Source organism: Hypanus sabinus, chromosome 10 (assembly GCF_030144855.1).
Source record: "Hypanus sabinus isolate sHypSab1 chromosome 10, sHypSab1.hap1, whole genome shotgun sequence".
Taxonomy (NCBI): Eukaryota; Metazoa; Chordata; class Chondrichthyes; order Myliobatiformes; family Dasyatidae; genus Hypanus; species Hypanus sabinus.
The window spans coordinates 93,958,152-93,985,720 of record NC_082715.1 but is presented as its reverse complement, the minus strand read 5'-3'; positions in this window follow the sequence as shown (position 1 = coordinate 93,985,720).

Below are 27,569 nucleotides of genomic sequence, written 5' to 3'. Positions count from 1 at the left end.
ATGGTATGGGATTCCCAGTCAATATGTGTAAAGTTAAAATCATCTACATACTACAATAACTTTGGCTGTGATCTCTTAACAGATTTGTTCCTCTAAATCACTAGTACTGTTGAATGACCTGTAATATAGCCTCATTAACGTGGTCATATATTTCTCATTTCTCAGTCCCACCCATAGTACCTCACTAGTCATGTTTTCCAGTCTGTCGTGATGGACACTGCTGTGATGTGACTAGTAATGCTATCTCTCCAGTTTGTTTTGGTTAACCTAAGTGGCATATCTTGCTGTATGCTTCAATGTACATGTGATTTATAAATAAATCTGAATTTGAATCCTATTCTTGTCATCAACTTCCATTACTGTGGAGTTCATGTGATAATGGAAGGGGATGGAGAGAAATGGCCTTTGGACTGGGAGACAGGACTGCATTCTGTTAGTGGGCAACAAATCTATAAACTGGTAGAATAATCCACCAAACTTGTTTTGGCATTTAACAGTGTACTTCAGATCAGGAATTAGTAACTGTTGTGATCTATTTTGATGAACACATTCACATTTTCGTGAAGGGAAGTTTAATCCTTTCAGTGTGTATTATATTCAATTGTGCAATTTGTTGTGTTTGTCTGCTTTGTTTAGCCATGATACTGGCTTACCAACAATTCTCCAGCAAGGGAAATCAGGAGGGAAGAAAAAAAAGTGGTTGCACACAGCTGGACAGCATATATCAGAGTCTGCCTCTCTTTTGTAGAGTCATGGAGTCATACAGCATGGAAATAGATCCAGTGCTCCATGCTGTCCAAAATGGCTATCCAAGCTAGTCCCAGTCGCTGGCATTTGGTCCATATCCTTTACGAGCTTCTGAAAGAGCTTTCCCACCCATGGAAATTGGTAATTGTACCTGCAAAGTTACATTACTTTATAGATTATATATTATTGATCAATTATTGAGGCAATGGTTGAACTATGCTCTGTAAAGGCCTTTTAGCCATTCAGTTCAAGGGAAGCTTGGGAGTGACAATAAATGCTGGCTTAGCTAATGAAGTCCATGTCATTTGAATGAATAATTAAGGCACACATTGTAAACAAAAACATACCAAATCTCTCTATGACATCGAACACTAGCCATATCTGAACAGTAGCAGCAATAGTTGATACTTTCTCATTTGTTAAACAATTTATTTGCCCTGGTTGCAAAGTAATTATACAATCTGTTCCATCTTTTCTTAATCAGGCTGTGTTAACCTGCATTGGTTCTGATAAAACAAGATTATCAGCACGATGCTGTATTGTATGCAGTGGGCATTTTTAGTTTGGCCAGATGTACATTGTTTTGCAGAACCCCTGCATATCATCAGGCCTCTGCATCTTCAACAGAATGGATGTGTTCTTGTCTTTCTTCTTTTCCTCTGTCACTCAGCAACAGTCTGTCAAATAGCTGTCAAATGCTCCATCTACTGAGAAGAGGTATAAAGAAACCCGCCTCTGGCCATCAGTGCTGATTCACTGCCATAAAATAAAATTGCTCCTCCAACTCAAATACGGTTCAACTTGCACTTGCACTGTGCACAGTGTTTGTGCATTATCTACAGTTTCAGCTGCTGCCATCAGACTATGCTCATCCTCATCGAAACCATATTCTTTCAATGTTCCATCCCCCAAATGTCTGGCCCACAGATTGGAGTGAGTGACAGCTCCTCTTTTCCTCTTGCACTCTCCTCTGAAGTCCACTCATCATAGAAGTAAGGTCCTCTGTGCCCTGCTTTTATGCTCTGATGCCTGAACCAAGCTTATATTCTGATGTATTGGGGAAACTGCAGCAACATACTAAACAAGGATGCTTCATCTCTCAGATGCAACATCAATTCAAACTTTGCAGAATTAGTTGTACTGTCTGGTCCATGGAGCTGGTGAGCCAGGTGAACCATTTATTGACCTAAAGTGTTGGGTTTCTCTTACTCTTTTGCATTTGGAGAGTCAGGGAAGCTCACCTGTTCTTTAGAGCAGCTGCCCCACAAGAGCTCAAGTCATGGAGCGTACAATTTTGCACTAATTAACCTTATAACGTGGTGCTTTAAAGTTATAGCATCTTCAGCAATTAGATTACAGGTAGTCCCCGAGTTACGAACGTTCGAATTACAGACAACTCGTACTTACGAACCGAGGAAGGAGAACGCTGTCCATCATTTAAAGTCAGATCCCGACGCCGTCCGCCATTTTAAGTCGTTGCCGTTGACACTATGTTGAGTGTTTAACTTTGTATTTGGCTTAGAATTTTCTTAGTAAGATTCACCCTGACCCTGCTACCCACACCCGCCCCCCCACCCATTCCGGTCGGCTGGTGGCACAGTCAGATCAGTGCCGGGCTAGAGAATGGAGATTTAATCCAGTGACAGACTGCTCCCATGCGGGTTGATAGCAATCTCACAACTCGACCTCGTAAAAAAAACTCACTTCCACCTCCAGTTTAAATTCCCACGCGGAATATTGTGGATGATCAATTACCCAAACCCAGCACAGCCCCCACTTGTCCCGTTCAGTGCGGTGGTCGTTAGGACCCAGCGGACCTCGGGAGCTGGAGGAGCTCGGGACCTGCCGCCCGCAGTGCTTCTGTTCCGTTGATGGGAAGCGATTGCGATTGAAAATAAAGTGGAAATAATAAAGCGTTTGGAAAGAGGTGAATCACCATCAGTCATTAGAAAAGCGTTAGGCTACAGTCAGTCAACGATCGGAACAATTTTAAAGGATAACGGATAAAGTGAGAATAATGGAGCATGTGAAAAGCTCTGCCCCGATGAAAGCTACAATTACTACTAAGCAACGCAGTGGTTTAATGGTTGGAATACATACATTTCTTAAGTGTTTTATATGCATCAAAAGGTAAAATATATACTATATACTAAGACAAACGTTTGACTAACTGACGCTAAATAATACCGGATGTACTTGTTCCGACTTACCTGCAACTCTGACTTAAATATGCACTCAGGAATGGAACTCGTACGTAACCCAGGGACTGCCTGTATACTCTATTGTACATATAATAAACCTCAAAAATTAGTAGTGTTACTGACAGCAACAAGAGATACCTCCGACAACAGAATGATATTGATGAGCTGGTAAGTTAGGCAGGGCAATGGGAGTTGGAATTTAATCCTGAAAAATGTGAGGTGATATACTTCAGGCAGACCAATAAGTCCAGGTGATAAGCATTCTCGTACTGTCTGTCTGGAGTTAGATTATTTTTCCTGTGATGACACGAGTTTCTTTGGTGTGCTCAGCTACCCCCTACATTCCAATGATGTCTTGGTTGGTGTATTATTTGACCACTAATTTACCCCTTGTATAGTGACTGGTGGAATTATAATTTATGTGTAGCTAATAAATACTGAAGTGCAAGGAGATTTTGGATGTAGCTGAGCAAGAATCCTTGAAGGTAGTTATGTTATGTAAAACGGCAGAAGGAATTGCTGCCTTCCGTTAACTAATCCACAGAATGGGGACGTGATACAACTACAGCTTATAAAACATCAGTAAGTCCACGTCCAATATACTGTGTGTCATTCTGGTTGGCACATGGCAAGAGGAATGAGACTGCATTGGAAAGAGGGCAATAGAGATTTACCAGGATGTTGCCTGGAATAGGAGTTTCAATAATGAGAAGGGTTAGGTAGTCCAGGTTTGTCTTCCTTGGATTAGAGGAGGCCAAGTGTGGACCTGATTGAGATATACAGAATTATGAAGAGCATAGATAGGGCAAATGAAGGTATTCCTATAACAATTAGGAAATATTCAGATAAGCAGTTGAATCTCCAATGCATAGATGTCTTCAGGCCAAGTGCTGGAAAGCCGGATTTAGTATATAAAAGATCTTGATGGCTGCCACAAATTTTGTTGGATTGAAGGGCCTAGCCATTACTTTATGATTCACAGCTCTAGCATTCTGAGCTCAATCCTGACCTCTAGCACTGTCTGTCTGGAGTTTATTTGTTCTTCCTGTGACCAAAGAGTCCTCAATTACCTCCTATATTCTAAAGATATATGGGTTGCAGAGTATTTGACTTCTAAATTTCCCCTAGTATAGTGACTGGTAGAATTATAATGTATGTGGTGAGAATAGTTTGCAGAGAGACAAGAGTGGTTGCAGAGGTTGGAATCTGAAACAAGAACCAAACTGTTGGAGGAATTCAGAAGACCAAATATCATCTGTGGAGGAAAAGGGTAACAGACATTTCAGTGGAGACTCTGTATCAGGACTGAGAGTGCAGGGGGGAGATAGCCAGTGTAAAGAGGTTAGAGGGATGGGTGAGGCAGAGACTAGCATTTGATAGGTGGAACCAGATGAGAACAAAAGATGATCAGCAGATTGAGCTAGGTGGGGGAGGAGAGAGCTTGAGTGTGGAGATGATGGCTGGTGGTAATAGGTAGAGACAGAAAAGAGAAGAGAAGGGACAGATGGAGTCTGGTGTGGGGAGGGGAGGGGACGATGGAAGGAGAGAGAGAGGCTCGAAGGTGATGTGGAAGCAAAAGCTACAGATGTGGAATCTAGTAAGAAGGGTGATAAGTAATTTAAAGGGAAGTTTAATGTGCGATTGTAAAAATATAACAATACGGATACACCATCTATAATATACACAATCCAGTATCCTCTGCCTTAATGGACTTGCCAAGAAACTTGCTATCCCAGAGATCTTAGAGCAACCAATATTTCTGAGTGTCTCTGAAGAGGTGGTTGAGTTAACAATGAATTTCATTACATTGTGCAGGAGTTGCCTTAGTGGTATGAAACTGCAAAAAAGGGAAAATGTTGTTGCTTGCCTTGATCCTGGTAAATCCTGGTAAGTGCCATTAATTGACATCTGGACCTTCCATCTGTGAAGAGTGTAAAAACTCTCTTTAACACTCTTTAACATTAAATGTGCAATTCCTTGCCCATGGTGTGCAAACTCATCACATAGCAACAGTATTTATTTATGTAATAACAGAATTATTATAGTTAACCTTGCATTGGCCACTGGGATCAAAGGTAAAGCCCAAACATATCAAAGAAATGTTTATTTCAATCCTAATTACTAATTTGTAGTAGTTAATGATTTAAAAACTTGAAAAAGGGATACTGTTGCATGATAAGTCTAAAGCAGGAAAAATGTACAACATTCATTTGCAAAATAAATCTTTTGAGCATCCTCTTGCCACAACCAGAGGTCATTTAGAATAAAGAAAAGAAAAGATTGTGTGGATTGGTTTTTAACAGTGTAACCTAGTGGGTACCTAATGTTCCTTGGATTGCTGACTTTAATGTCTAATTGTTTGTCCGTGGACTAGCTCTGGGTTTTCACTTCGTGTTGCAGGTGTCTCATTTGTTATCATGGGGATTGTTAAGCTCTGTTTGCATTTTTCATTTTTATTCAATTTGGGCTAACTGAATTGCACAGGATTTGCAACATCTTACATTGCTTCATCTGGACACCAGGGCTGTCTGCTTTGTCCTGATCTCCTACATGCTCCAGGGTGTGTTTCAGGGGGCTTGCCAACCCTTCTTAGCTCGGTTGTCACAAATTCCTGTCTGGTGAAACTCTGACTGAGTTCTTCTGTTTATCATGAGTGATTTCAGTTCTTCAAGACTCCTTGCGTTCCTGTTAGTTTTGTTGGTTAACCTTACAGTTTGTTTGAATTGCCAAAGTCCCTGGGATTCCTGCACTTGAGTTCACCAGTGACCCTGACACCTCTGGGGCCATAATTTCTTGTAGTTAGTGATCTCACTAGGAAGGTTCCAGTGTGTATAAAAATGATTTCACTGACATTCTGAATTTGCCAGAAGGTTGAATTCATTGGAAGAAACTTCAAAACTATTAATCAAGAACAAATACCATAGTGTACTCAAACCTGAAACTCAAAACTGAAATGCTGCCAACACTCAGAAGCATCTAAAAAGAGTTAATGTTTCAGTTTAGTGACCTTTTATCAGAGCAATATTGATGCAAATTCAATACTGAAAACACTGGTTTCAAAATCCATTGTATTTTGCTTTGGATCTATGGGTCCCACATATGGCACATGAATTTTCTTATTTAAAGATACAGAGCCAACAGACCATTCTGGTCAACTGAACTGCACCACCCAGCAACCCACCTACTTAATCATAGTCTAATCACAGGGCAATTTAAAATGACTGATTAACCTACTAATTAGTTCATCTTTGGACTGTGGATGGAAACCAGAGCACCAGGAGGAAACCCACGCACTCATGGGAAGGATGTACAGACACCTTCCAGGCAGCGCTGGTATTGAACCCTAAACTCTGATGGCCCAAGTTGTTATATCATCGCACTAACCACTACACTTCTGTGGTGCCCACCATACATGTTACAGTTTTAATTATTTTGTAGAATACAGACCAATAAAAGTTGTAAGTTTATCACTAAACCACTGATGTCACGCAGATCCTTAGCCTGAAGCAGAAGAGATGATCTTGGAAGACAGATTACAACAGATAAAATTAAATATTGTGAGGTAGTCAGAGAAATACTCTTCAAATTCAAATTAAATTGGATTGGAGCATGCCATAAAACTCCAAGAAATCTTAATTTTATTTTTACTATAATGGCACATAATGTTTTACATTTAGTGTCAATCTGCCTTACAGCTTCATTTATAACTAGAAAATATTAAAGCTCTCAGATTGATGCAGCTGCAGAACGCCATCCAGCACTGGATTGCTTGTTTGTTTATTTCTAACTCTAGAGCCAAAGACACACAATTGGAAAAAAGAGTCAGATTTGTTATATTAATGAAGGGCATTAAAATGGGAAGCACATGTTTTTAAAGGTAAAACTGTTTTAAAGTATACAGCAGAAAATATTAACCCATAAACTGGTAAGTAAAGGTGCTTAAATTCATTGATCCTTTCTGCGCACTTCTGTTTTGATTAAAGTGAGATTAAAGGAAGTGATGGATACTAACTGGGAAAACAGAGGGATTCACAAGGTGCCCAGGTCTTTGGAAGAGGCAGGGACTTCTTATGTGGACAGGTGAGATAGTTATTGGTTACCATTTGATCAGAATGTTTCTAGTGACCTCATACCTGATAGAAATGAAGATGAAACTTAGTGGAATAGAAAGATTGTTGCTTACAGATTGAAGAAGGCTTGACCTGACAGCTTTTACAATGTCTTTGTAATGATGGGAACAGAATATTCACTTCTGGTAGCTCATTCACCTGCTGGCTATCTGCCCAATTAGTGCGCCTCCTCTCTCTCCCACAGAACTCACACACTGCATTAAAGCTGCGCTCACCAGCACACATAAGCCCGGAAAAATTGCCTTTCTAAGGAGTGGATTAATGTCCAAAAACAAAATAAGAGTTGTTGATATTGGGAATCTGAAATAAAACAGAAAATTTTGTAAATACTCTGTAAGTTAGGCAACATACAGTTCTGTACCAGCTTTCCATTCTTCTCACACTCTGACTTTGACCTCTAGGAAAGTCCAATGTGAGATTAAGGCTATCTATACTTTGTCATACTTGGGACATTTTCAGTCTTAACACTGAGCTCAGCATTTCAGGATAGTCAGATAATTCCCTTTGTATTCCAGTATTCATAGATTTCTCTCCGCCTTTTTCCCAGTACTTCACAGATTTGTTACACTTGTCTATTTACTCCTGCAGAACTCATCCCGTTATTCACTTATATCCTTCCCCCACCCTCTCTCACTCAGTATGACTGCTTTTCTCTCACATCATTTCTCCACCCCTCCATCTTATTATAGTTCTTCCCATTTACTCTTGCCTCTTTCCCTTTTTTTTGCTCTACAAATGCTTTCAGCTCTAATGAAGGGCAGGTCCTACTGACCTCATGGCATTCTGTCTTTACTGATATCGCCCAGATCTCACTGATGCAGTTCTTCCATGATGTTCATGGTAGCGGAAGCCACTTTCCACTGATCAGAATCACTTAGAAACAGTAGCTGTTAAAAGTAAAATAATAAGTTAATTTGAATCATTCAACATAGGAAAAAGTTTATGTAATACTAATATTAATTAAGTGTCTAAAAGTTAGCTTTGTTTATACTTTTCATGCAGGTACATAAAATTCCCTTCAAAGATATGGGGCTATGATAGATATGCTTCAGCATGGCTGACAAGCAGTAGAGGGGCCAGGTGTAAAGTACATATAATCTCTGAGTTCAGCACCTTACAGAGTGTGCTAACTGTTGCAAGAAGTCTGATTTCCTTCATCTGATCTCCAGCATATTCCATACTTTGTTGTAATACACAGATGTAAATGTAACATGCTGAAATGCACTCATCAGCATAATTTCACCTGCTTACATTGTTTCTTTCTCAATAGATGCAGCTTGACCTATTGAATATTTTCAGCATTTTATTTTGTATTTATTTCAAATACAATAATATTGAACATGATAACAATCATACTATTTTTGGAATTGCACTTCCTCATTTTAAGTGTTCGACATGTCCAGACTACAAACTAATACCTTGTACGCTTTTTCAAGTTGATGTCAGTGGTGCCTTTGGTGGTTTTGTGAAGATTTATTTCCAGGGTCATGGCCAATATTTACCCCTCATTTTAGTATCACGCAATCAGATTACGTGGTCACTATCCCATTAATTCTTTTGTGAACTTGCAGAGGGCAAGTTGGTTGCAGTTTCTTTAAAACTACTGAGTATTATACGTGTACATAATAAGGAACTTCAGTTCCCAATGGGCAACGTGGGTGATTCACTCAGAACCAAATACCACAAAAGTGAGATCATCCCATGGGCTCGGGTTGGAGCAATAGCCATTGCTGTAAATCTGTATATAAAATAGTTCTAGCATTTTTACTGCACTGTTGTCTTTACAAAGAATAAACATAACATAGTGTAAGAAGTCAGTGTGAGGCCTAAACATGGACGGTAAATGATTACGATGAGCGACTGAAGAAAGAGACACTAGACGGAGAGTGAAGGAGCGAAGCAGGCCAGCAAGGCATCAGAGCACCTTATGTCCTGAAGTACGCTGGAGTAAACAGGAAATCTAAATGGGAGCCGAAAATTTTCTATCATGGATAAGTTAAGTCCTCCCGTACCTTTGCAATTTACAAACAATCTAACAGATAACTGGAAACGCTTCAAAGAGACATTCTATATATATATATATATATATATATATATATAAGACCATAAGGCAAAGGAGCAGAAGTCGGCGATTCAGCCCATCAAGTCTGCTCCACAATTTCATCATGAACTGATCCAATCTCCCCTTTAGTCCCACTCCCCCGCCTTCTCACCATAACCTTTGATGCCCTGACTACTCAGATACCTATCAATCTCTGCCTTAAATACACCCAATGACTTGGCCTCCACTGCCACCCGTGGCAACAAATTCCATAGATTCACCACCCATCGGCAAACACATTTTTTTCGCATCTCTGTTCTGAATGGGCACCCTGCAATCCTGAAGTAATATCCTCTCGTACTAGACCTCCCCACCATGGGAAACAACTTTGCCACATCCACTCTGTCCATGTCTTTCGACATTTGAAATGTTTCTATGAAGTCCTCCCTCATACTTCTAAACTCCAAGGGCGTTCAAGAGCAGTCAAATGTTTATTTATTTATATGGCGGCTAGCAGAGTGGGAGGGGCAGATAAAAAATTGGAAGTATCTTTTCGCATGTAATTGCCAAACATGCTTTGACATCTTCAAATCAATGAGACAGCTTTTACATTGGATACTCTGATGTCAAATGTGAAGAGTGTTATGTCCCGAGTAAAAATGTTAATTTTGAGAGTTAAGTTACTTTTGTGTGACCAGAAACAAAGTGTTATCTTTGATCAATACTTAACTGAGCTTCACACGCTGAGTAAATCCTGTGAGTTTGGATATTTAAGAGATTCACTAGTCAGAGACAAAATAGTTTGTGGAATCCCAGATAAACAGCTCAGAGAAAGCTTGCACCATGAAAAGGATTTGACACCAGAAAGGACTGTGAACATGTGTAGGACAGTGGAGACCACATGAGTACAAGTTAAGGAACTGCACAGAGCTGAAAAAACAGTGCATGCTGTGAAAACAGAGGGACAAAGTACAGGGCAATTCCTAAAACATCAGCTAAGCAAAAGGAAGGTTCAAACAGAAAGTTGCTCCACATTCCTTCCAGATCCAGACAGATCCTCATTCTATTCATAATCAGAATGCCTGAAACTTTTCCACAGTACTGTAGTAATTTTATGTATTGCACTGTACTGCTGATACAAATAAATCACATTTCGTGATATACTGTATGTGAGTTATGATAAACTTGATTCTGATATGGGTCTCTATTGTGGACTGAGAGTGGGGAGGGGAATCATGTTTGGGAAAAGGGGAAGGGAGAGGGAAAGAAGTGGGAAGCACCAGAGAGAAGTGTTGTAATTATCAATAAACCGATTGTGTGGACTTTGCCTGGCGCCTTGGGGCTGGATATATCTGCACCTGTGCCATTGCCCGCCCCAGCACACATTATCTGCCACCTGTCCGGCAGCCATCTCAGTGTTCCACCCTCACCATTCTCAACATCCATTGCTCCTGCCTGATTTTCAAACTCACTCTACATGTTGACAAATACAGTACTGCGCTAAAGTCTTAGGTACTCTAGCTATATATATATATATATAAAAGACTTTAGCACAGTACTGTATGGAGTTTGCACATTCTCTCTGTGACAGCATTAATTTCCTCTGAGTGCTCTGATGTCCACTCACAGCCCAAAGATGACTGGGTTGGTTAATTAACTGGCCACTTAAAGCTGACCTGAATATGTAGGTAATTAGTAAAGTCTTGAAGGAGCTGATGAGAATGAAAGGGGAGTAAGGGATGAGAATGGGAACCTTACAAAGGTCAATAAAATCATGAGCGACATAGATAAAGTATTGTTTTTAGGGAAAGGGAATCAAAAACTAGTGGTGAGAGGCGAAAGATTTAAAAGGTAACTGAAGGGCAATTTCTTCATGCAGAGGGTGGTGCAAGTTGCCAGAGGAAGTGTTTGAGGCATGTACTATAATAACATTTCAAAAGCACTTGGACAGGTACCAGGAAGGGTTTAGAGGGGGAGAAGGCTGGGAACTGGGGTAGAGGAGGGGGAGAAAAGGATCAACCATGATTGAATGGTGGAGCAGACTCAATGGGCTAATTCTGCTCCTATGTCTTATGGAAATGGGCCAAACATGGGTAAACGGCTCAGCTTACAGTGAGACCTTGGATAGCATGCATGAGTTATGCTGATGGGCCTCTTTCTATGCTGGATTACTCTCTGATTTTATGATAAATAAAAATGGGATTTACTGTATATAGGATTGTTATAAAGGAGTGGACCAAAGGTCTTTTCCTGTGCTGGATATCTCTGTGGCATTTTGACTCAAAGGTGTCTATTCTCAAATCTACCCATCAGTTACATTCCTCCACTTATTTCTATGTAACCCATTCATTCTCACTTAGCCATCAGTTCCACCCTGATTCTCTTACCACACTCCTGCATGAGAACAATTTATAGCAGCCAATTAACCAACCTACCATCATGATTCTGGATTGAAACTAATACCCAGAGAAAACCCCACTTGGAAGAATATCCACACAGACTACATCAGAGGTGCAGAACCAAAGTAAATTTATTCTGAGAATAAAATACCATATACTACCTTGAGATTAATTTTCTTGCAAGCATCTACAGAAAAATAATGGAATAAAATACAGTTTATGAAACTCTATGCATAAACATAGTCCGACAAACAAGAAAATGTGCCGTAGAAGATAAATTTTGCAAATAAAATATTAATAATAATACAAATAAGTAATACCAAGAACATGAGTATAGAGTCTTTGCAAGTGAATCTCCAGGTTGTGGAATCAGTTTGGAGTTGAGGTGGGTACAGATACCCACGTTGGTTCAGGTTGAAGGGTAATTACTTCCTGAACATGATGGTGTGGTACCTAAGGCTCCCATACCTTCTTTCCAGAACATGGCCTGTATGGTGGGTGTCCTTGATCATCAATGATGCTTTCATGTGGCAGTGCTCCATGTAAATGTGCTTATTGTGGGGAGGACTTTACCTGTGATGGAGGTGATGGAGTGGGCTATATTCACCACTTTCTGTACTGTTTCCATTCCTGGGCATTTGTGTTTCCATGTCAGGCCATGGTGCAACCAGTTAGGATACTCTCCACTGTGCATTTACAGAAGTTTTTCAGATTTTCACTTGGTATGCCCTGTCTACACAAACTTCTAAGAAAGTAGAAATGTTGTTGTGCCTTCTTTCAGGACAGATACTCTGATGTGACACCAAGGAATTTAAATTTACTAACCCTCCAATTCCCTAATGAGGATTGGCTCATGGACATCTGGCTTCTTCCTCCTGTAATCGATAATCAGCTCACTGGTTTTGCCGACTATGAATGAGATTTTTTTGTTGTGGCACCATTCAGCCAGAATTTCGATCTCCCTGCTATATGCTGGTCCATTACCACTTTTGATTCGGCCAACAACAGTGGTGTTGTCAGCAAACTTAAACACAGCATTGGAGCTGTGCTTAGCCACACAGTCATAAGTACAAAGTGAGTAGAGCAGGGGGTTAAGCACACAGGCTTGTGGTGCACCTGTGCTATGAAATCAGGCCTGCCTGAGCTTTGAGAGCAACACTGACTGCAGCTTTGAGACTGTATTCAAAAAGTGGACAATTGTTTGTCTCACACACAAAATGCTGGAGGAACTCAGCAAGCCAGGCTGAGACCTATCAACCCAAAATGTCAACTGTACTGTTTTCCATAGATGCTGCCTGGCCTGCTGAGTTCCTCCAGCATTTAGTGTGTTGTTTGGATTTCCAGCATCTGCAGATTTTCTCTTTGCAATCGTTTGCAAGGCGATTTGAAATGACCATGAAAAGACTCTACAGATGCAAGGCTTTCTAGTCATCTCCACTCTCTATACATCAGATTTATCACCATCATAACTTCTCAGCTGTTACTATAATTTTCCAGATTTTCCATTGAGGAAAATTGTGGCAAACATTTAGGTTTTTCTTTACTTTGGTGTGATAAGTGATGGTTTTCTTTTCAAATCACGAGTTAATTTATTTTGATTCTCGCCTTTGCATTTCTAATATCCACTGGCATTGTCTGAACTTCCCTTTGAGTATTCTGGTTTAGAATGATAAGGTTCTTACGAATTCTTTAACATCGTTCAAACAAAAACACGTTTGGCTTATTTGTCATAAATGCTTCATGTCAGATTTACAGTTTTAACAACAATCGTGGGAGGTAAGATACATTAACCAGCTTTGTAATATCAGGGTATGTAACAGTCATTTACAGTTTGATATTCGTTGACATGTTTAATCTGAATGCAAAAGAAGGGTTTAGAAAATAAAGCAAACAGTAAATGCTGAACCACAGCAATGCTTTGATTGTAAAATCCTGAGCTGGATTGCTATTTCAGTCTTCAGGTAACAACAAATAAATAAATCCACTTACAAGTAAATCCGAAAAAAATGCCCTAACATCAAGAAATATTCACATTTCCCATGTTCCCATTTGTTTAATACTTAGAAGTCATTAATCATAAGTTTTCTGTGTAACAAGAGAGCAGACTTTCTTAGTTACCAATACACACAAGCTTTTCAGAAGTCTTTTTCAACAGCAGAGTTTTTAGAAGAGTATCATTTTGCAAAATTTACTTCATCAATGCTGCAATAAGTGTGTGGTGTATAACGTTGTATAATGTCATACAAGTTCAGGTTCAAATTCAAGTTTATTGTCATCTGGCTATACATATATAGGACCAAGTGAAACAACGTTCCCCTGGACCACAATGCAATCACACAGCACATAAATCAAAATATTATACTATGAATAAATGAATAAAATATAAGTTCAAATGCATGTGGTAAAGTTCAGCTGAAGTAAACAATAAACAGTAAACAGCTCGCTGTCCTGGTGACGAGATCTCGGTGGTGTCAGGGTATTCATTAGCCTCAGAGCCTGGCAGTCCTAGTCCTGATACTTCTTTACCTCCTTCTTGATGGCAGTGGGTCAAAGAGATTGTGGGATAAGTGGTAGGGTACCTTAACAATGCTTTGGGCCCTTCATCTGCAACACTCCAGATAAATGTTACAAATAGAGGGGAGGGATATCCCCTCAGTGATCCTCTGCAGGGTCCTGCAGAGTGCTGCTTGCAGCTTCTATACCACACAATGATGCAACCAGACAGGACACCCTTCATGGTATTCCTGTTGGAAGTTGTTAGAATGAGGGTGGAAGCTGCTGTGCCTTCTTGATGAGTGAGGAGCTTTTGTGGGTCCAGGTTAAATTTCCATTACGTACACACGAAGGAAATTCATGCTTTTCACTCTCTCCATGGCACAGCCATTGATGTGCAATAGAGAGTGGTTGACCAGTGCCTTCCTGAAGTCCACAATCTTCTCTTTTGTCTTGTCCACAATGAGACTGAGGTTGTTGTTCTCATACTATGCGAAAAGCCTCTCTACATCTTTTCTGTAGGCAGACTCATCATTATTGCTGATGAGGCCAGCCACTGTAGTATCATCAGCGAACTTAATGTTGTGGTTTGAGCTAAATTTGGCACTGCAGTCGTGAATCAGCAGCGGATTGAGCACACAACCCTGAGGGGAGCCAGTGCCCTGCGTGATAGAGCTTGAAATGTTGTTGCCAACTTAGACTGACTGGGGTCTTTCCATCAAGAGGTCCAAGATCCAGTTACCGAGAGGGGTGTTGAGTCCCAATGATGACAGTTTACCCACTGGCCTCTGAGAGATGATCATGTTGAAGTCGATGAACACTATCCTGGCATCGTACGAGGACTGAGGCTATGGTATGATTAGTAGACCAGTTTGAGTGGTAGCTGAACTGGAAGATGGGATTTTATATAATCCATTACCAGCTGCTCAAAGCACTTCATGATTGTTGAAGTTAGTGCCACTGGGTGGTAATCACTGAAGCCAATTACCATTGGTCTCTTGGGCACCAAAGTGGTGGTGACTACCTTGAAGCTTGCAGGAGCAGTGAGCTGTTTCAGAGAGATATTAAAGTTGTCTGGAAAGATCTCTCTGATAGATGGGCTGCAAAGTCCTTCAATGCCTGACCAGGCAGGTTGTCTGTGCCTTCAGCTCTGTGTGGGCCCTCCTCACCTTGGCTCCGGCTAGACAGACTGCCTGTTTCTTAGGAAGAGAAGTGGCTCTCCTCGATGTCACATCATTCAATTAGTCAAATTAGTCAATTAGAAAGCATTCAGCTCATCAGGAAGGGAGGCGTTGCTGTTGTTGATATGCAGAGTAGACTTGTAATTGGTTATAGTTTGTATACCTTGCCACATGTGCCATTTGCCCCTGGTGTCACAAAAGTGTCTGTGGATTTTTTTGTGTATACTCATGCTTCGCCTTCCTGCTGGCACGTGAGTGCGCAGCTCTTGCTGAAATTAGAGTTGTTCTGTCCACCAATCTGAAGACTGTGCCCTGATCCCTGAGCAGCCATGATTTCTGGTTTGCTCTGATAGTGCACTGTTTAATCATGGTAATGTCTTCATTGCACTTTCCTATGTATCCAGTCACTGATTCCACATATTCATTAATGTTGACGTGATGATCATATGTAGCCACGTCCTGAATATGCTCCAACCCATGCTCCTGAAGCTGTCCTGCAATGCTCGGGTGGCACCTGGCCGGGTCCTGATCTCTCTGTGAACTGGGTTTGCCTTGATTAACCTGCGGTCTGTATGCAGGAATTAGGAAAATGGATAAGTGGTCTGAGTATCCTAGGTGAGGGTGGGGGATAGCCTTGTAGGCTCCACGAACTTTGGTATAGACCAGGTCTAATGTATTCTCTCGAATGGCTGCAAAGTTGACATGTTGGTAGAACTTCAGTATGACTTCTTTTAAGTTGGCATGGTTGAAGTCACCAGCAACAATGAAGACAGCGTCAGGGCGAGTGGTCTGGAGATTGTAAAGAGATCCTGCAGTACTTCCCGAGCAACAGCATCAGGGTATTATAAACAGCAATAATCACAATGGCAGTGAACACCCTCAGCAAGTGGTAGGGCCTGCTTTGCACCATTAAAAACTATCTGTAGTGAGCAGTGTGCCAATACCTCCGAGGCATTTACACACCAGTTCTCATTGATGTAGATGCACAGAGCTGTGCCATGGGTCTTGCCAGAGGTTGCAGCATTTCTGTCCACCCGAAAGGAGATTAGGCCTTCCAGGTGGATGGTTGAGTCTGGAATGTTGTTTTGAAGCCATGTTTCTGTTTGGATGGAAGTGCAACAGCTTCTCATCACCCACTGGTTCAGATGCAGACACAGTTTATGTTGCAGCAATCAGAGGTTAGCGAGTAGAGTCGATGGGAACCTGGGCCTAAAGGGATACATTTTGCTGCACTTTAATACCAGTCTGTGTTCGAATGCACTGCTCCCCCGTGTAGCTCCAGTAGACCATGGTACAGAGTGAGAGCCTGCTCCCCGTATTAATTCGTAACTCTGCACCTCCTTTCTTATTCTGCTTGCTAGCGAAGTAATTATATGGACTTTAGTGTTCATAATGGTCAGCAGTGTTTTTTGGTTATGGAAAGGATAATAGGACAATAGCAGCCGGAGTGGCTGCTGTGTTCAGGCACATTACCATCTTGTGACATCTCAGTGAGAGAGACAAGATACAAATGCACTGCAAAGTTGGTAGGGGGGCGGTGGTAGGAAAGTATTTCTGAAAGCTCATACTTTCCTTGGGGATAGCGCAAAGCAGCAGAGGTTTGAGATCAGAGTTTTCTTTCTCCTAGATGAGTTGCCATCCCATTTGCCCAAAATGATGTGTATTAAGGTGCCAGCCTTTGCCACTTTTCCAGTCAATAGAAGCAGTTCCATTAGGCTTAGTAGCTAAGCTACACATGAAGGCCAGAAGCTGGATTTGATGGTCAGAGGCTATTTGAGACACATGCTATTGGAAGCATTTAATAGGTAGTAGGGGGTCACTCCCACTCCCATTCCAGCTTTAACAATTTAAGGAGTAAGTTGTACATGTTTGAAGTTAGGCACAGCAGAGAGTTTAAGGCTTGGGGCTGATTAGCCGAGACCACATCGAATGGAATGGTAGGCTTGAAAGGGTGAAGTGGGCTATCCCTGTTCATATTTTCTTGTGTTTTGTGTTCTTGCAGTTTCCAAATTTACAGATACATAATCATTGTCTGTGATGTATTAAGGTCAGTTTGCCTTGGTTGAATCCCAAGACCTCTAATGTTGTACAGTTTCCTGCTCATTCTCAATACAGTAGTGAGCTTCTTACTAAATTGAAATATTGCAGTGAAGAAAGTTGGCAAGAATATTGGTGCCATTACAGACCATTGGTTGACTCTAGACTCATTGGAAATGGAAATATGTGTTATCCTCCCCATTTTCAAATGGCGGCTTGCATTCTCATAATGGTTTCAAGCTCTGCAAATCAGGAAAACACTCTATGACATAGCCGACGGGAACTTCTGAAAATCAATATCAAGTGTATTAAGAGCAATCAGCTCACTCTCATCGAACACATACCGTCAGAGGTCGCCATAACATTGAGGCAAGCCTGGACACCATCCCTGTAGGGAGATGCTGCAGACGGTGTAACAAGAGGAACAGAAACATGGTAAGTGAGGCGGGATCTGTACTAGGCTAAAAGCTTCACCTTTCAAGCTCTTGCTTCCGAGTGCTTCCTTGCAAACACCTGATCAACGGCTAATAAAATGGATGAGATCAGACTGGGACTTAGCACACAAAGGAATTTACCTGATCTTTACTGATTAACGATCTTTACTGAAAGCTGACTGGATCATAAAGTACCCAATGTTGTGATTAAGCTAGCAGGACATACAGCCTATAGACTGCAGGATCATGGTAAGAAATTAGGTGATGACTTATGCATTCATGTCAACAATGCCTGGTGCATGAACTCTGTTATCATTGATCATTACTGTTGTCCCAGCATGGAATTTCTCACGCTGGAGTGGAGGCCTTTCCATCTGCCGAGAGAATTCACAGTTGTATACAGTGGTCTACATTCCACCACAAACCACAAGAAGATTGGGTGAAAAAACACAGAACATAAAAAACTATAAGTCTGAAAATAAAGAGTCTACAGTCCTGAGCAATGCCCTCTGGGTGCAGTGATGGCCTTGCCCCTCTCCAGTACAGAGCAACTGAAACTTCCAATCAAGATGGCATCTGGTACAATGCTCCTTGGGTCGACATCTTCTGGATAGATCATGAACACATCTATTTTACTTCTTTTATATATTTTACATTTGCTTCTCATCTCAAATGGGAGTCTGGAACTGTTGGAGCCTATGTTTTGCTGTTTGGAGATAGTTTGTGTGCTTCGGCGCTATTCATTCTCTGCGAGGATTCCAGGAGGCAGAGACAGCGTGAACAAACCTCGGGGTGAGCAGTGAGCAATGTTTGACCCCATTTCACCAATTATAGCTTCCATAGTTCGCTGATTAAAGTGACAAGGACGACTGAAGCTTCAAGACGAGTGCGGAAGTTTGGGTGTTCCAGCACTCTGCAGTCTCTGAGAGGACTCCAGGAGCCAGAGAGGGTGTGCGCGAACCTTGTGGTGAGAAGGCTGTAGTGCAGTGCTAATCCGTTGTTTGGCTCCATTTCGCCGATTAAAGCATCAAAGAAAATTGAAGCATTGAAGTGAGTGCAGAGCTTGAGCACTGGCTGCTTGCCCCTTGGTCAGTTGTTCTGTGCCAGAGAGTGTTGCCCAAGACTATAGACTTCTTTAACACTCTTATAATTTTTATATTCTGTGTTTTCTCGCCGGTCTTCTCATTTTTTCGTGCAGGGAGGGGTATTTGAGAGGGGGCTGATGCGCCTGTTCCATTTTGTTTGCTTCTTTGTCTGGGAGGAAGCAATTTAGGGGGTCAATGTGCATGTTCCATTGTAGTGTTTTATGCAGGAGGGGTGATTGGGGGGTGACTGTTTCTTTTTGTGTGGGGAGGGGGATTTAGGGATTGATGATCATGCTGTTTTTCATCTCTGTCTCGGTTTCATGGCTATCCAGAGAATTGAAGAATTTCAGAGTTGTATATTTTGATAATAAATGAACGTTTGAAGACAACACTAAGTTAACATCAGCACAACTGTATGATGTTATCAAAAAGTGACTGTCTGTCCACCCTGACAGTGCGTTCGTTGTAGTGGTGATTTTAATTGAGCCAACCTTAAGACAGTGTTACCTAATTTTGCCAGAATGTGAAATGCCCCAAAAGGGGCAACAATGCACTGAATCTAGACCAGTATTACACCAATATTGCAAGCACATACGGAGCTCATCTATGCCCTCATCTGGGACTGTCCAGCCACCTGTCTTTATTTTTAATTCCAGCCTACAGACTAGTGATAAGGAAAACAAAACCAATTACCAAGTCAGAGACAGTATGGCCTGAGGGAGCTGCCTCACAGCTTCAGGACTGCTTTGAGTTCACAGACTGGAACCTGTTTGCATGCCAAGCAAAGCATGATTCGGGAATATGCCACTATGGTCATGAATTATATCAAACACAATGTAGACAACGTCAGCAGCTATAAAAACATCCATGTATTCCCGAATCAGAAGCCATGGATAAACAACAAAGTCCAGAACATGCTTAGGGCTGCTGATTCTGCTTACAAATCAAGTGGCACTGCAGCATACAGCAAAGCCAATTCAAACCTTAAAAAAGGCATTAAAGCTGCTAAAGACACACAACGGATAGACACACTCCGATAATGCCACCAACCCCAAACACGCGTGGGGAGATGTCAGGTCCATCACTGACTTTAAAGGAAAGATTTCCTGCCCTGCAGACAGCTATTTTACTCAGTCTTAAGGGACAACAACAAGCCAGTGATGAAGGCCTTGCACCCGAGGACACAGCACTGACACTGAGCCCACATGAAGTGAGACGTACTCTCTTCAGTATCAAACCACACAGACCAACTGGATCAGCTAGCCAACCCGGGCGGATTCTTAGGGAGTGCACTGACCAGCTGGCTGCAATTTTTACTGAAATCTATAACTTCTCTCTGTCCCTTGTGATTGTCCCTGCATGCTTCAAAACATCAACCATCATATCAATCCCAAAGCAGGCAGCGGTAACATATCTCAAGGATTACAGACCAGTTGTATTCACTCCCCCCACCCGCCACTGGCCAAGTTTATGTTTATGTTCCACGTTAAGAACATTATCCTTGCTACTCTGGACTAGCACCAAACAAATCAGTCAAGGTTGACATCTCCATCGCTCTCTACACTGTATTGGAACTCCTGGAGCATAAGGGCTCCTACACCAGAATATTTTATTAACTACAATTCTGCCTTTAACACCATATTCCCCAACAAGTTGGTCATTAAACAACACAATCTGGGATTGAATCCATCAATTTGCAACTGGATTCTGGACTTTCTTACCAATCTCCTGATTAAGTTTGCTGACAAAACCATATTGATTGGGCCTATCTCAAATAATAACGAGGCAGCCTACAGAGAAGAAGTCATCACCCTGACACAGTGGCATCAAGAAAACAACCTCTCCCTCAATGTCACAAGAAAAAGGGAGCTGGTTGTGGACTACAGGAAGAATGGAAATGGGCATCAGTGGATCTGGGGCTGAGAGGGTGAACAGCTTTAAGATCCTTGACGTACACATCACTGAGGATCTCACGTGGTCTGTATATGCTGGCTGTGTGGTGAAAAATGTACAACTGCACCTCTTTCACCTTGGATAGTTGAAGATTTGGCATGAGTCCCCAGATCCTCAGAATTTTCTACAGGGGCACAATTGAAAACACCCTGTCCAGCTGCATCACTGCCTGATATGGGAACTGTAATTCCCTCAATCACAGGGCTCTGCAGAGTGGTGCGGACAGCCCAGTGCAGCTGGAGATGTGAATTTCCCACTATTCAGGCCATTTACAGGGACAGGTGCATAAAAAGGGCCTGAAGGATCACTGGGGGACCCGAGTCACCCCAACCACTAGCTGCTACCATCAGGAAATGGTATTGCAGAATAAAAGCCAGGACCATCAGGCTCCGGGACAGATTCTTCCACCAGGCCTTCAGGCTGATTAATTCACGCTGAATCAATTGAATTTCTATGCTATATTGACCGTCCTGTTGTACATACTATTTATTGCAAATTACTGTAAATTGCACATTGCACATTCAGACAGAGATGAAGATAAAGAACTTTGCTCCTGATGCATATGAAGGATGTAAGAAATGAAGTCAATTCAAATTAATTCAATCGCACCCAGTCAGTCAGACTAGACAATAAACACATCACCCTCCCTGACTCTGAACACCAGTGCACCGCAGGGATGTGTACTGTGCCCACTCCTTTATACTTTTTCACCCATATCTGCACCCTGCCTATGCCTCCATCATCAAATTTGCTGATGACACCACAGTGATTGGATTTATTACAAATAACAACAGAATGGCATACAGAGAGGAGATGCAGAAACTGTCTGAATGGTGCAATAACCATAACCTTTCACTCAACTTCAAAAAAGCAAAGAAATGGTGATTGATTTCAGGAAATTGAGAAGGCATGAAGAAACTCCACTATTGATAAATGGAGAAACAGTGGAAAGGGTCTCCAGCTTTAAGTTAATGGGAGTGAACATCACTGAGGAGCTGTCTTGGACCACCAACACCTCCTTGATAGTAGGGAAGGTTCAACAGCACCTATACTATCTCAGGAGTGTGAAGAGAACAAATTTGCCCCACAAGCTGATGGTAAACCTTTATCAATGTGTAATTGAGAGAATACTGAACTACTGCATGATAGTAAGGTATACTAGCTGCAACAGCTCAACAAAAAAGCACTTCAACAAGTGATCAGAACTGCACAGAACATCATTGGGACACAGCTACCAGATACAGAAACCATCTAAAACTCATGATGTCCACATTGGAAAATCATGATGGCCTCACCCCACCCCAGTATTTACCTGTTCAATCTCCTACCATCCAGTAGGAGATTTAGCAACTCTCTTCATGGACATCCAGACTGAAAAACATCATTTTTCCCAGGGCTGTTGTGAAACTGAACAATGCCCCATTTTAGAGATGTGTGTTTTTAATTCAATTGTAACTTAGATGTCACTCTTAAAAACTCAGACGTCATTTTAAATTTAGTCATTGTGTTTTTAGTAATTGTATTGCCTGTGTGCTGTTTTGCACTGAATGGACTGGAACTACAATCTCATTGTCGTCTGCAATGGCAATGAAGCTCTAACTATTAACTACAAATCCATTGGTGAGGATTATGCCATGAATGTTGTCATGGACCAAACTAAGATTAGTGAGGGAATTTCTGAGAATGGTCACATTATTAGGATGCTGTGACTGCTGATGCATCTTGAGGCTAACTTCATAACAGGACTGCCCAAGAAACCTAATTAATTGCACCTGTGCATACATGTACTTGTGCATTTGCAATGGACTTGACTTTGACTTTGAAAGTAAAACTACAGACAGGACACAAACAGTTTTGCAGGCTGCAATACATATAGAAATGAGAGAGGATTGAGAGGCAACCATGTTGATGAGAAACAATGGCATGAGCAAGATACCAGGCTCACAGAGCCAACTGGAATATATGAAGGCAAACGTCACACTGTTCAAGATGTACATGGGTGTTTCAAAAAGCAGAATAGAAGTGGGGGAAGCATTAAATTGCAATTATATGAAGAGACTGGAAAACAATGATTCATGATTCTGAAAAATTTGAAGCTCCACGCAACCACCAACTCAACTGCAAAGAGAGAGATAATGAAATGCAGAAGCTTAACCAGTAAGCTCAATATTTACCCAATAATTTAGATGCATAATAAAGGAGGAAGCATTGCTAAACTGACTAATTAAAATGAGCTGAAACAGACTGAGGAAATAAATGTTGGAAAAAATATAGGGAGTCGGTTTCAGCTGATGATTTACAGAAATATATGTTACATAAATCAGTGACAGACTGGAGAAAAAACAATTATGAGCCAATGAAAATGAAAGTGAGAGATAAACTGCAGAAGAATATGACAAGGAGGCAGAACTACTTAAGGAGAGTTTGAGAGAATACAGAATTTATATTTCATATTTTATTTAAAAATAAGAAAAACTACCTCAGATATTACACCATGGATAAGTAACATCAAAGATAAAAATTAATCTAAAATTTTGAAGAACATGATGGGAACATTCATCAGATGAATTTAGAACAGAGTGTAAAAAACAGTTGAGAGGAAAATGAAATATATAGCATTTTAACAATTTCAAGTATTCTTTTGACATAAGATATACGAAGATTAGGTTACCAGGGGATGAGTGTGATAAACAGAGGAATGCATGTTAAGTAGATATTTTTAATAAATAATTTTACTCATCTGTTTCTGATCTGTTAAAAGGTGGCTTTGAAAGATGGCAAAGAATTGGAACCATGTAAAAAGATTGAAAAATTAGTTGAACGGAACCTTGAATGAATGTTAAGATGGTTTATGCCTATAACTGAATGCTAAAACTGGACAACTTCAAACTCTGTTGAGTGCAGCTGCCAGCAGTGTTGCACAGCCATGGTAGCATAGCAGCTACACTATTATAGCTCAGGATGACAGAGTTTGGAGTTCAATTCCAACACTGTCTGTAAGGAGTTTGTATATTCTCCCAGTGACCTCAAGGGTTTACTCTCCATGCTCCGGGTTCCTCCCACTGTTCAAAGACATACTGGTTAGTAGGATAATTGGTCTGTAAGTTGTCCTGTGATTAGGCTAGGGTTAAATATAGGTAGACTGCTTGGCAGTGTGATTCATTGGGCCAGTTGGGCCTGTTTCACAATGCATCACTAAAATAAGTAAATAGGAAAAAATATATACAAGGCTCCATTTGCCTGAAATCTAGTTGCAAGCATCTGATGTGAGGACTGAACAGATGGGAATTCCATGCCTCTATACTGCCTTGTTAGCTTCAGGTGAGGGCCACAACTGATGCTTTCATGACAGGCCTGAAATAGATATGTATTGAGATGCCGATCATGTTGTCAGACCTGCCAGTTGATTGCAGAAAATGTCTGGAGCAAGTAGGAGTTTATCTCCATGCTCATGCAGTAGTTGTGTGGAACCAGAATACCATGACCAGTAGACTCCTCCTTCACTGTGTGCAATTGTTAGCAAAGCAACCTCAACTATTCAATAAAGCAACACAAAATGGTGCTGGTAACAGCTTTTTTGGAGGCATAAGCATCTTTCAATCTCTATCTTGACTCACCTTATTGTACCTGGTTTTCAGCTTTCTGCCACACTGGAGAATCTTGAAGCTCTTCATGAACAGAAATATTTACCCAGAGTTTGATGACCTTTGCATGTAGGCTCTCCTGTCATTGGATTACATGAAGTTTTTATGCCTATACCATATAAAATATATTTAAGACAAAGTTGGATAGATTTTTTGCAAAGTAGGGGAATTAAGGGTCATGGGGAAAAGGCAGGTAGGTGGAAATGACTCCATGGCCAGATCAGCTATGATCTTACTGAATGGCGGAGCAGGCTCGACGAGCCAGATGGCCTCCTATTTCTTATGTTCTTATGTACCATAGCTACAATGTTGTTCTTGTGACTTTTATGTCTGCACCCCAAGGGTGAGAAATTAATTACTTTATCCCAATTATTTTCTCCTCTTATAATTATTGTTGCGACTGCTTCAGTAAAAGTGACTCCTCTGAGAGGTGAGAAATATGAATAAATTTGTATGCTGTGAAGAACTATCTACATTGTTACTCTTTCAGATGCCCCCTTGCTGTGCATGTGCATGTGGCAGTGTGTACAAGACACAAGGAGTTTGAGAAAAATAGTGTAGAGATTATGAATGGAAAATGATAGGATATTTAGGAGACATGACACAGCACAGATCAGATCCTGTGGCTGTAGGCTTCTACTGATGAGTCCTTTTCAACTGTGTCTGTTGAGAACTTTGAAATGATCATTTGGTGCAATGGGTTAAAAAGAGTAGATTTCATTTGCATGAACTGATAGCTCCTCATTATATCTCCTGCCAATCGAATGCCAATCTGCTACTTTGGCTGTTGTGGTATAATAAGGACTGACCACAAATGATTTTAAGCAGCCATCCAAGGGACACATGAATACTGACCAAAATGCATAACCTACAGAGTGGAGCAGATCTGAGGAAAGTGGATTTTGTGTCCAGATCGCAACTGTTTAAGTGCCATTCTGGAGGAATTCTGGGAGTTTGCAGGAGGCAGTTCATGGAAACAACAGGTAATCTATCAGTAATGGATTATATTCAGTACAGGAAGAACTAGACTGAAAATGTAATGGGATTTCCAATATATGTTAGTTTGCCTCAGAGCCACAGAGTCACTCAACACAGAAACAGTTGCTTTGGGCCAACCTTAGCTATTCTCATTTACTCACATTTGCCCCACATCTGTTAAATCCCTCCTGTCTATGTACCTAACAAAATGTCTTTCAAATGTTGCTATTCTACTTGCTACAATCACTTCCTCTGGCAGCTCATTCTGTACACCTACTCCGTTTGAAGAAGCCACCCTTCAGGTCCCTTTTAAATCTTGCAATTCTCACTTTAAATCTATGCCTTCTAGTTTATAGTTACCCTTCCCCAGGAAGTGGACTGAGCGCATTCACCGTGTCTGTAGTCCTCACGATTTTATTCACACCTATGAGGTAAAATACATCATCTATAGAGAGGAATAAATAGTCAACATTTCAGGCCGAGATACTTTATCAGGACATGTGCCAATTCCTACCTTCTCACTTTGCCTGAGAAATGAAACTGTGGGTGTTGAGTCAGAAAATTTGCCTGGAAGCATTTCCATCTCCTGCTTCTCTTACTCTGCTGTTCTCCACAGTTTGTATCATGGTCTTACATCTTTTTGTTCTCTGCCATTGCCAGCTGCTGAAGTCTTCACATCAGTATGACGTTCCTGGACTGATGAAGGTAATGAAACCTAACTTTCAAGAGACCTGAAGATTCTTCCTAAAATGATTCGGGCTTTTGTTACATCTAATATCCTTGACTCAGTAGGAATGCTTGTCATAAAGTGAGGAAATAACAGGCAGGATAGACAAAGGAGAGCCAGTGGATGTTGTTTACTTGGACTTTCAGACAGTCTTTGACAAGGTGCTGCATGTGAGGCTGTTTAACAAGATAAGAGCCCATGATATTGCAGATACTAGGACGGACAGAAGACTGGCTGATAAGCAGGAGAAAAAGAATGGGAATAACACGGTCTTTCTGGAAGGCTGCTGGCTACTGGTGGTGTTCCGTAGAGTAATTGTTAGGTCCACTTCTATTCACATTATATGTCATTGATTTGGAAGAAGAAATTGGTAGAATTGTGGCCAAGTTTTCAGGCAATATGGCATGTAGTGTTGAGGAAATAGTGAATCTGCAGAAGGACGTAGATTAGAAGAATGGGCAAAGAAGTTGTAAGCAGAAAATAGTGTAGGGAAGTGTATGGTAATGCGCTTTGGTAGGAGAAATAAAGGCATAGACTATTTTCTAAATAGGGAGAAAATTCAGAAATCAGAGGTGCAAAGGAACTTTGGAAGCCTTGTGCAAGAGTCCCTAAAGGTTAACTTGCACGTTCAGTTGGTGCTAAGAATGGGAAATATAAAGTTAACATTCATTTCGAGAGGACAAAAATATAAAAGCAAGAATGTAATGTTGAGTCTTTATAAGGCACTGGCCAGATTGTGCTCAGAGTATTGTGAGCAGTTTTGAGCTTCTTAGCTAAGAAAATATGCCCCAGCATTAGAGAGGGTCCAGTGAAGGTTCACGGGAATGAATGGATTAATGTATCAGGAGCATTTAATGGCTTTAGGTCTGTATTCACTAGAGTTTAGAAGCTCTTATTCAAACTTATCAAATATTAAAAGGCCTATATAGAGTGGAAGTGAAGCAGATGTTTCTTGTAGTAAGGGATCCTAGGACCAGAGGGCACAGCTTCAGAATAGAAGAGAATGAGGAAATTTCTTTAGCCGGAGAGTGGTGCATCTGTGGGATTTATTACCACAGATGGCTTTGGTTAAAATGGAGGTTGATAGTTTCTTGATTAGTATGGGTGTCAAAGGTTATGGGGAGAAAGCAGGAGAATGGGTTTGAGAGGAATAATAAATCAGCCATTATAGAATGCTGGAGCAGAGTCAATGGGCTGAATTGCCCAGTTCTGCTCCTATAGCTTACCGTCTTATGCTCCGGGTCCAACCAAAGGTACAAAAGTTTGCCCTTTATGTCTTGTTTACGATTGCAAGACATTGCTGGATATTAAGAACATCAAGCACTGAAAGTCTGCCACATCAGGGAGTTGCTTGATAGTGGCGGCGCTGTCTGATTGCATACTGTGTTATCACCTGAACTTGTTACGTACTGTTGTGTGGACGCAGCACGCAGGCCAAGAAAGAGTGCAAAAGATTGTCTTAGAATATGCACAATTATGCTCACAAGACCCTACTGGACATGGGTAATGTAGAATGTCG